A 12,251-nucleotide genomic window follows, 5' to 3' on the forward strand; every position below is an offset into this window, starting at 1 on the left:
AGCAAATTAAAAAAAAAAACGCAATATGTAGGCTACACGAGAACGGAGACGTCGAGTAACCAAAACAAATGCGTTAAACAAATTCGTACACGTTATTTATCAATTTAACTCTAGAATTAAAGGATATACAACGAGAAACAACGTTTGACAACCTTTAAACAGTTTTAATAACTATCTCAAAAATTATCGCTCTGATGCAAACAACTGATGAGTTATCTACTTAAATTTGATGAACAAAACGACTTACGTATTTTAAACATGCTAACCTTTAGCCCGGTAAGCAAATTAAAAAAAAAACGCAATATGTAGGCTACACGAGAACGGAGACGTCGAGTAACCAAAACAAATGCGTTAAACAAATTCGTACACTTTATTTATCAATTTAACTCTAGAATTAAAGAATATACAACGAGAAATAACGCTTGACAACCTTTAAACAGTTTTAATAACTATCTCAAAAATTGTCGCTCTGATGCAAACAACTGATGAGTTATCTACTTAAATTTGTTGAACAAAACGACTTACGTATTTTAAACATGCTAACCTTTAGCCCGGTAAGCAAATTAAAAAAAAACGCAATATGTAGGCTACACGAGAACGGAGACGTCGAGTAACCAAAACAAATGCGTTAAACAAATTCGTACACGTTATTTATCAATTTAGCTCTAGAATTAAAGGATATACAACGAGAAACAACGTTTGACAACCTTTAAACAGTTTTAATAACTATCTCAAAAACTATCGCTCTGATGCAAACAACTGATGAGTTATCTACTTAAATTTGTTGAACAACACGACTTACGTATTTTAAACATGCTAACCTTTAGCCCGGTAAGCAAATTAAAAAAAAAACGCAATATGTAGGCTACACGAGAACGGAGACGTCGAGTAACCAAAAACAATGCGTTAAACAAATTCGTACACGTTATTTATCAATATAACTCTAGAATTAAAGGATATACAACGAGAAACAACGTTTGACAACCTTTAAACAGTTTTAATAACTATCTCAAAAATTGTCGCTCTGATGCAAACAACTGATGAGTTATCTACTCAAATTTGTTGAACAAAACGACTTACGTATTTTAAACATGCTAACCTTTAGCCCGGTAGGCAAATTAAAAAAAAAAAACGCAATATGTAGGCTACACGAGAACGGAGACGTCGAGTAACCAAAACAAATGCGTTAAACAAATTCGTACACGTTATTTATCAATTTAACTCTAGAATTAAAGGATATACAACGAGAAACAACGTTTGACAACCTTTAAACAGTTTTAATAACTATCTCAAAAATTGTCGCTCTGATGCAAACAACTGATGAGTTATCTACTCAAATTTGTTGAACAAAACGACTTACGTATTTTAAACATGCTAACCTTTAGCCCGGTAAGCAAATTTAAAAAAAAACGCAATATGTAGGCTACACGAGAACGGAGACGTCGAGTAACCATCACAAATGCGTTAAACAAATTCGTACACGTTATTTATCAATTTGACTCTAGAATTAAAGGATATACAACGAGAAACAATGTTTGACAACCTTTAAACAGTTTTAATAACTATCTCAAAAATTGTCGCTCTGATGCAAACAACTGATGAGTTATCTACTTAAATTTGATGAACAAAACGACTTACGTATTTTAAACATGCTAACCTTTAGCCCGGTAAGCAAATTAAAAAAAAAACGCAATATGTAGGCTACACGAGAACGGAGACGTCGAGTAACCATCACAAATGCGTTAAACAAATTCGTACACGTTATTTATCAATTTAACTCTAGAATTAAAGGATATACAACGAGAAACAACGGTTGACAACCTTTAAACAGTTTTAATAACTATCTCAAAAATTGTCGCTCTCATGCAAACAACTGATGAGTTATCTACTTAAATTTGTTGAAGAAAACGACTTACGTATTTTAAACATGCTAACCTTTAGCCCGGTAAGCAAATTAAAAAAAAACGCAATATGTAGGCTACACGAGAACGGAGACGTCGAGTAACCAAAACAAATGGGTTAAACAAATTCGTACACGTTATTTATCAATTTAACTCTAGAATTAAAGGACATACAACGAGAAACAACGTTTGACAACCTTTAAACAGTTTTAATAACTATCTCAAAAATTATCGCTCTGATGCAAACAACTGATGAGTTATCTACTTAAATTTGTTGAACAAAACGACTTACGTATTTTAAGCATGCTAACCTTTAGCCCGGTAAGCAAATTAAAAAAAAAACGCAATATGTAGGCTACACGAGAACGGAAACGTCGAGTAACCAAAACAAATGCGTTAAACAAATTCGTACACGTTATTTATCAATTTAACTCTAGAATTAAAGGATATACAACGAGAAACAACGTTTAACAACCTTTAAACAGTTTTAATAACTATCTCAAAAATTGTCGCTCTGATGCAAACAACTGCTGAGTTATCTACTCAAATTTGTTGAACAAAACGACTTACGTATTTTAAACATGCTAACCTTTAACCCGGTAAGCAAATTTAAAAAAAAAAAACGCAATATGTAGGCTACACGAGAACGGACACGTCGAGTAACCAAAACAAATACGTTAAACAAATTCGTACACGTTATTTATCAATTTAACTCTAGAATTAAAGGATATACAACGAGAAACAACGTTTGACAACCTTTAAACAGTTTTAATAACTATCTCAAAAATTGTCGCTCTGATGCAAACAACTGATGAGTTATCTACTCAAATTTGTTGAACAAAACGACTTACGTATTTTAGGCATGCTAACCTTTAGCCCGGTAAGCAAATTAAAAAAAAAACGCAATATGTAGGCTATACGAGAACGGAGACGTCGAGTAACCAAAACAAATGCGTTAAACAAATTCGTACACGTTATTTATCAATTTAACTCTAGAATTAAAGGATATACAACGAGAAACAACGTTTGACAACCTTTAAACAGTTTTAATAAGTATCTCAAAAATTGTCGCTCTGATGCAAACAACTAATGAGTTATCTACTCAAATTTGTTGAACAAAACGACTTACGTATTTTAAGCATGCTAACCTTTAGCCCGGTAAGCAAATTAAAAAAAAACGCAATATGTAGGCTACACGAGAACGGAGACGTCGAGTAACCAAAACAAATGCGTTAAACAAATTCGTACACGTTATTTATCAATTTAACTCTAGAATTAAAGGATATACAACGAGAAACAACGTTTGACAACCTTTAAACAGTTTTAATAACTATCTCAAAAATTGTCGCTCTGATGCAAACAACTGATGAGTTATCTACTCAAATTTGTTGAACAAAACGACTTACGTATTTTAAGCATGCTAACCTTTAGCCCGGTAAGCAAATTAAAAAAAAACGCAATATGTAGGCTACGCGAGAACGGAGACGTCGAGTAACCAAAACAAATGCGTTAAACAAATTCGTACACGTTATTTATCAATTTAACTCTAGAATTAAAGGATATACAACGAGAAACAACGTTTGACAACCTTTAAACAGTTTTAATAACTATCTCAAAAATTGTCGTTCTGATGCAAACAACTGATGAGTTATCTACTTAAATTTGTTGAACAAAACGACTTACGTATTTTAAACATGCTAACCTTTAGCCCGGTAAGCAAATTAAAAAAAACGCAATATGTAGGCTACACGAGAACGGAGACGTCGAGTAACCAAAACAAATGCGTTAAACAAATTCGTACACGTTATTTATCAATTTAACTCTAGAATTAAAGGATATACAACGAGAAACAACGTTTGACAACCTTTAAACAGTTTTAATAACTATCTCAAAAATTGTCGCTCTGATGCAAACAACTGATGAGTTATCTACTCAAATTTGTTGAACAAAACGACTTACGTATTTTAAGCATGCTAACCTTTAGCCCGGTAAGCAAATTAAAAAAAAAACGCAATATGTAGGCTACACGAGAACGGAGACGTCGAGTAACCAATACAAATGCGTTAAACAAATTCGTACACGTTATTTATCAATTTAACTCTAGAATTAAAGGATATACAACGAGAAACAACGTTTGACAACCTTTAAACAGTTTTAATAACTATCTCAAAAATTGTCGCTCTGATGCAAACAACTGATGAGTTATCTACTCAAATTTGTTGAACAAAACGACTTACGTATTTTAAGCATGCTAACCTTTAGCCCGGTAAGCAAATTAAAAAAAAAACGCAATATGTAGGCTACACGAGAAAGGAGACGTCGAGTAACCAAAACAAATGCGTTAAACAAATTCGTACACGTTATTTATCAATTTAACTCTAGAATTAAAGGATATACAACGAGAAACAACGTTTGACAACCTTTAAACAGTTTTAATAACTATCTCAAAAATTGTCGCTCTGGTGCAAACAACTGATGAGTTATCTACTTAAATTTGATGAACAAAACGACGTACGTATTTTAAACATGCTAACCTTTAGCCCGGTAAGCAAATTAAAAAAAAAAAGGAATATGTAGGCTACACGAGAACGGAGACGTCGAGTAACCAAAACAAATGCGTTAAACAAATTCGTACACGCTATTTATCAATTTAACTCTAGAATTAAAGGATATACAACGAGAAACAACGTTTGACAACCTTTAAACAGTTTTAATAACTATCTCAAAAATTATCGCTCTGATGCAAACAACTGATGAGTTATCTACTTAAATTTGTTGAACAAAACGACTTACGTATTTTAAGCATGCTAACCTTTAGCCCGGTAAGCAAATTAAAAAAAAAACCCAATATGTAGGCTACACGAGAGCGGAGACGTCGAATAACCAAAACAAATGCGTTAAACAAATTCGTACACGTTATTTATCAATTTAACTCTAGAATTAAAGGATATACAACGAGAAACCACGTTTGACAACCTTTAAACAGTTTTAATAACTATCTCAAAAATTATCGCTCTGATGCAAACAACTGATGAGTTATCTACTTAAATTTGATGAACAAAACGACTTACGTATTTTAAACATGCTAACCTTTAGCCCGGTAAGCAAAAAAAAAAAAACCCAATATGTAGGCTACACGAGAACGGAGACGTCGAGTAACCAAAACAAATGCGTTAAACAAATTCGTACACGTTATTTATCAATTTAACTCTAGAATTAAAGGATATACAACGAGAAACAACGTTTGACAACCTTTAAACAGTTTTAATAACTATCTCAAAAATTGTCGCTCTGATGCAAACAACTGATGAGTTATCTACTTAAATTTGTTGAACAAAACGACTTACGTATTTTAAACATGCTAACCTTTAGCCCGGTAAGCAAATTAAAAAAAAAACGCAATATGTAGGCTACACGAGAACGGAGACGTCGAGTAACCAAAACAAATGCGTTAACCAAATTCGTACACGTTATTTATCAATTTAACTCTAGAATTAAAGGATATACAACGAGAAACAACGTTTGACAACCTTTAAACAGTTTTAATAACTATCTCAAAAATTGTCGCTCTGATGCAAAAAACTGATGAGTTATCTACTTAAATTTGATGAACAAAACGACTTGTGTATTTTAAACATGCTAACCTTTAGCCCGGTAAGCAAATTAAAAAAAAACGCAATATGTAGGCTACACGAGAACGGAGACGTCGAGTAACCAAAACAAATGCGTTAAACAAATTCGTACACGTTATTTATCAATTTAACTCTAGAATTAAAGGATATACAACGAGAAACAACGTTTGACAACCTTTAAACAGTTTTAATAACTATCTCAAAAATTATCGCTCTGATGCAAACAACTGATGAGTTATCTACTTAAATTTGTTGAACAAAACGACTTACGTATTTTAAGCATGCTAACCTTTAGCCCGGTAAGCAAATTAAAAAAAAAAACGCAATATGTAAGCTACACGAGAACTGAGACGTCGAGTAACCAAAACAAATGCGTTAAACAAATTCGTACACGTTATTTATCAATTTAACTCTAGAATTAAAGGATATACAACGAGAAACAACGTTTAACAACCTTTAAACAGTTTTAATAACTATCTCAAAAATTATCGCTCTGATGCAAACAACTCATGAGTTATCTACTCAAATTTGTTGAACAAAACGACTTACGTATTTTAAACATACTAACCTTTAGCCCGGTAAGCAAATTAAAAAAAAAACGCAATATGTAGGCTACACGAGAACGGAGACTTTGAGTAACCAAAACAAATGCGTTAAACAAATTCGTACACGTTATTTATCAATTTAACTCTAGAATTAAAGGATATACAACGAGAAACAACGTTTGACCACCTTTAAACAGTTTTAATAACTATCTCAAAAATTATCGCTCTGATGCAAACAACTGATGAGTTATCTACTTAAATTTGTTGAAACAAACGACTTACGAATTTTAAGCATGCTAACCTTTAGCCCGGTAAGCAAATTAAAAAAAAAAAACGCAATATGTAGGCTACACGAGAACGGAGACGTCGAGTAACCAAAACAAATGCGTTAAAGAAATTCGTACACGTTATTTATCAATTTAACTCTAGAATTAAAGGATATACAACGAGAAACAACGTTTGACAACCTTTAAACAGTTTTAATAACTATCTCAAAAATTGTCACTCTGATGCAAACAACTGATGAGTTATCTACTTAAATTTGATGAACAAAACGACTTACGTATTTTAAACATGCTAACCTTTAGCCCGGTAAGCAAATTAAAAAAAAAACACAATATGTAGGCTACACGAGAACGGAGACGTCGAGTAACCAAAAAAAATGCGTTAAACAAATTCGTACACGTTATTTATCAATTTAACTCTAGAATTAAAGGATATACAACGAGAAACAACGTTTGACAACCTTTAAACAGTTTTAATAACTATCTCAAAAATTATCGCTCTAATGCAAACAACTGATGAGTTATCTACTTAAATTTGTTGAACAAAACGACTTACGTATTTTAAGCATGCTAACCTTTAGCCCGGTAAGCAAATTAAAAAAACGCAATATGTAGGCTACACGAGAACGGAGACGTCGAGTAACCAAAACAAATGCGTTAAACAAATTCGTACACGTTATTTATCAATTTAACTCTAGAATTAAAGGATATACAACGAGAAACAACGTTTGACAACCTTTAAACAGTTTTAATAACTATCTCAAAAATTGTCGCTCTGATGCAAACAACTGATGAGTTATCTACTTAAATTTGTTGAACAAAACGACTTACGTATTTTAAACATGCTAACCTTTAGCCCGGTAAGCAAATTAAAAAAAAAAACGCAATATGTAGGCTACACGAGAACGGAGACGTCGAGTAACCAAAACAAATACGTTAAACAAATTCGTACACGTTATTTATCAATTTAACTCTAGAATTAAAGGATATACAACGAGAAACAACGTTTGACAACCTTTAAACAGTTTTAATAACTATCTCAAAAATTGTCGCTCTGATGCAAACAACTGATGAGTTATCTACTAAAATTTGTAGAACAAAACGACTTACGTATTTTAAGTTGCTAACCTTTAGCCCGGTAAGCAAATTTAAAAAAAAAACGCAATATGTAGGCTACACGAGAACGGAGACGTCGAGAAACCAAAACAAATGCGTTAAACAAATTCGTACACGTTATTTATCAATTTAACTCTAGAATTAAAGGATATACAACGAGAAACAACGTTTGACAACCTTTAAACAGTTTTAATAACTATCTCAAAAATTGTCGCTCTGATGCAAACAACTGATGAGTTATCTACTCAAATTTGTTGAACAAAACGACTTACGTATTTTAAGCATGCTAACCTTTAGCCCGGAAAGCAAATTAAAAAAAAAACGCAATATGTAGGCTACACGAGAACGGAGACGTCGAGTAACCAAAACAAATGCGTTAAACAAATTCGTACACGTTATTTATCAATTTAACTCTAGAATTAAAGGATATACAACGAGAAACAACGTTTGACAACCTTTAAACAGTTTTAATAACTATCTCAAAAATTGTCGCTCTGATGCAAACAACTGATGAGTTATCTACTCAAATTTGTTGAACAAAACGACTTACGTATTTTAAGCATGCTAACCTTTAGCCCGGTAAGCAAATTAAAAAAAAAAAACGCAATATGTAGGCTACACGAGAACGGAGACGTCGGGTAACCAAAACAAATACGTTAAACAAATTCGTACACGTTATTTATCAATTTAACTCTAGAATTAAAGGATATACAACGAGAAACAACGTTTGACAACCTTTAAACAGTTTTAATAACTATCTCAAAAATTGTCGCTCTGATGAAAACAACTGATGAGTTATCTACTTAAATTTGTTGAACAAAACGACTTACGTATTTTAAACATGCTAACCTTTAGCCCGGTAAGCAAATTAAAAAAAAAAAACGCAATATGTAGGCTACACGAGAACGGAGACGTCGAGTAACCAAAACAAATGCGTTAAACAAATTCGTACACGTTATTTATCAATTTAACTCTAGAATTAAAGGATATACAACGAGAAACAACGTTTGACAACCTTTAAACAGTTTTAATAACTATCTCAAAAATTATCGCTCTGATGCAAACAACTGATGAGTTATCTACTCAAATTTGTTGAACAAAACGACTTACGTATTTTAAGCATGCTAACCTTTAGCCCGGAAAGCAAATTAAAAAAAAACGCAATATGTAGGCTACACGAGAACGGAGACGCCGAGTAACCAAAACAAATGCGTTAAACAAATTCGTACACGTTATTTATCAATTTAACTCTCGAATTAAAGGATATACAACGAGAAACAACGTTTGACAACCTTTAAACAGTTTTAATAACTATCTCAAAAATTATCGCTCTGATGCAAACAACTGATGAGTTATCTACTTAAATTTGTTGAACAAAACGACTTACGTATTTTAAGCATGCTAACCTTTAACCCGGTAAGCAAATTAAAAAAAAAAACGCAATATGTAGGCTACACGAGAACGGAGACTTCGAGTAACCAAAACAAATGCGTTAAACAAATTCGTACACGTTATTTATCAATTTAACTCTAGAATTAAAGGATATACAACGAGAAACAACGTTTGACAACCTTTAAACAGTTTTAATAACTATCTCAAAAATTGTCGCTCTGATGCAAACACCTGATGAGTTATCTACTTAAATTTGATGAACAAAACGACTTACGTATTTTAAACATGCTAACCTTTATCCCGGTAAGCAAATTAAAAAAAAAAACGTAATATGTAGGCTACACGAGAACGGAGACGTCGAGTAACCAAAACTAATGCGTTAAACAAATTCTTACACGTTATTTATCAATTTAACTCTAGAATTAAAGGATATACAACGAGAAACAACGTTTGACAACCTTTAAACCGTCTTAATAACTATCTCAAAAATTATCGCTCTGATGCAAACAACTGATGAGTTATCTACTAAATTTGTTGAACAAAACGTCTTACGTATTTTAAGCATGCTAACCTTTAGCCCGGTAAGCAAATTAAAAAAAAAACGCAATATGTAGTCTACACGAGAACGGAGACGTCGAGTAACCAAAACAAATGCGTTAAACAAATTCGTACACGTTATTTATCAATTTAACTCTAGAATTAAAGGATATACAACGAGAAACAACGTTTGACAACCTTTAAACAGTTTTAATAACTATCTCAAAAATTGTCGCTCTGATGCACTCATCAGTAGTTATCTACTTAAATTTGATGAACAAAAAACGACTTACGTATTTTAAACATGCTAACCTTTAGCCCGGTAAGCAAATTAAAAAAAAAGGCAATATGTAGGCTACACGAGAACGGAGACGTCGAGTAACCAAAACAAATGCGTTAAACAAATTCGTACACGTTATTTATCAATTTAACTCTAGAATTAAAGGATATACAACGAGAAACAACGTTTGACAACCTTTAAACAGTATTAATAACTATCTCAAAAATTGTCGCTCTGATGCAAACAACTGATGAGTTATCTACTTAAATTTGTTGAACAAAACGACTTACGTATTTTAAACATGCTAACTTTTAGCCCGGTAAGCAAATTAAAAAAAAAATGCAATATGTAGGCTACACGAGAACGGAGACGTCGAGTAACCAAAACAAATACGTTAAACAAATTCGTACACGTTATTTATCAAGTTAACTCTAGAATTAAAGGATATACAACGAGAAACAACGTTTGACAACCTTTAAACAGTTTTAATAACTATCTCAAAAATTGTCGCTCTGATGCAAACAACTGATGAGTTATCTACTAAAATTTGTTGAACAAAACGACTTACGTATTTTAAGTTGCTAACCTTTAGCCCGGTAAGCAAATTAAAAAAAAACGCAATATGTAGGCTACACGAGAACGGAGACGTCGAGAAACCAAAACAAATGCGTTAAACAAATTCGTACACGTTATTTATCAATTTAACTTTAGAATTAAAGGATATACAACGAGAAACAACGTTTGACAACCTTTAAACAGTTTTAATAACTATCTCAAAAATTGTCGCTCTGATGCAAACAACTGATGAGTTATCTACTCAAATTTGTTGAACAAAACGACTTACGTATTTTAAGCATGCTAACTTTTAGCCCGGAAAGCAAATTAAAAAAAAAAACGCAATATGTAGGCTACACGAGAACGGAGACGTCGAGTAACCAAAACAAATGCGTTAAACAAATTCGTACACGTTATTTATCAATTTAACTCTAGAATTAAAGGATATACAACGAGAAACAACGTTTGACAACCTTTAAACAGTTTTAATAACTATCTCAAAAATTGTCGCTCTGATGCAAACAACTGATGAGTTATCTACTCAAATTTGTTGAACAAAACGACTTAGTATTTTAAGCATGCTAACCTTTAGCCCGGTAAGCAAATTAAAAAAAAAACGCAATATGTAGGCTACACGAGAACGGAGACGTCGAGTAACCAAAACAAATGCGTTAAACAAATTCGTACACGTTATTTATCAATTTAACTCTAGAATTAAAGGATATACAACGAGAAACAACGTTTGACAACCTTTAAACAGTTTTAATAACTATCTCAAAAATTGTCGCTCTGATGCACTCATCAGTAGTTATCTACTTAAATTTGATGAACAAAAAACGACTTACGTATTTTAAACATGCTAACCTTTAGCCCGGTAAGCAAATTAAAAAAAAAGGCAATATGTAGGCTACACGAGAACGGAGACGTCGAGTAACCAAAACAAATGCGTTAAACAAATTCGTACACGTTATTTATCAATTTAACTCTAGAATTAAAGGATATACAACGAGAAACAACGTTTGACAACCTTTAAACAGTATTAATAACTATCTCAAAAATTGTCGCTCTGATGCAAACAACTGATGAGTTATCTACTTAAATTTGTTGAACAAAACGACTTACGTATTTTAAACATGCTAACTTTTAGCCCGGTAAGCAAATTAAAAAAAAAACGCAATATGTAGGCTACACGAGAACGGAGACGTCGAGTAACCAAAACAAATACGTTAAACAAATTCGTACACGTTATTTATCAAGTTAACTCTAGAATTAAAGGATATACAACGAGAAACAACGTTTGACAACCTTTAAACAGTTTTAATAACTATCTCAAAAATTGTCGCTCTGATGCAAACAACTGATGAGTTATCTACTAAAATTTGTTGAACAAAACGACTTACGTATTTTAAGTTGCTAACCTTTAGCCCGGTAAGCAAATTAAAAAAAAACGCAATATGTAGGCTACACGAGAACGGAGACGTCGAGAAACCAAAACAAATGCGTTAAACAAATTCGTACACGTTATTTATCAATTTAACTTTAGAATTAAAGGATATACAACGAGAAACAACGTTTGACAACCTTTAAACAGTTTTAATAACTATCTCAAAAATTGTCGCTCTGATGCAAACAACTGATGAGTTATCTACTCAAATTTGTTGAACAAAACGACTTACGTATTTTAAGCATGCTAACTTTTAGCCCGGAAAGCAAATTAAAAAAAAAACGCAATATGTAGGCTACACGAGAACGGAGACGTCGAGTAACCAAAACAAATGCGTTAAACAAATTCGTACACGTTATTTATCAATTTAACTCTAGAATTAAAGGATGTACAACGAGAAACAACGTTTGACAACCTTTAAACAGTTTTAATAACTATCTCAAAAATTGTCGCTCTGATGCAAACAACTGATGAGTTATCTACTCAAATTTGTTGAACAAAACGACTTAGTATTTTAAGCATGCTAACCTTTAGCCCGGTAAGCAAATTAAAAAAAAAACGCAAT

This window comes from Eurosta solidaginis, unplaced genomic scaffold (genome assembly GCF_040869045.1).
Source record: "Eurosta solidaginis isolate ZX-2024a unplaced genomic scaffold, ASM4086904v1 ctg00001081.1, whole genome shotgun sequence".
Lineage (NCBI taxonomy): Eukaryota > Metazoa > Arthropoda > Insecta > Diptera > Tephritidae > Eurosta > Eurosta solidaginis.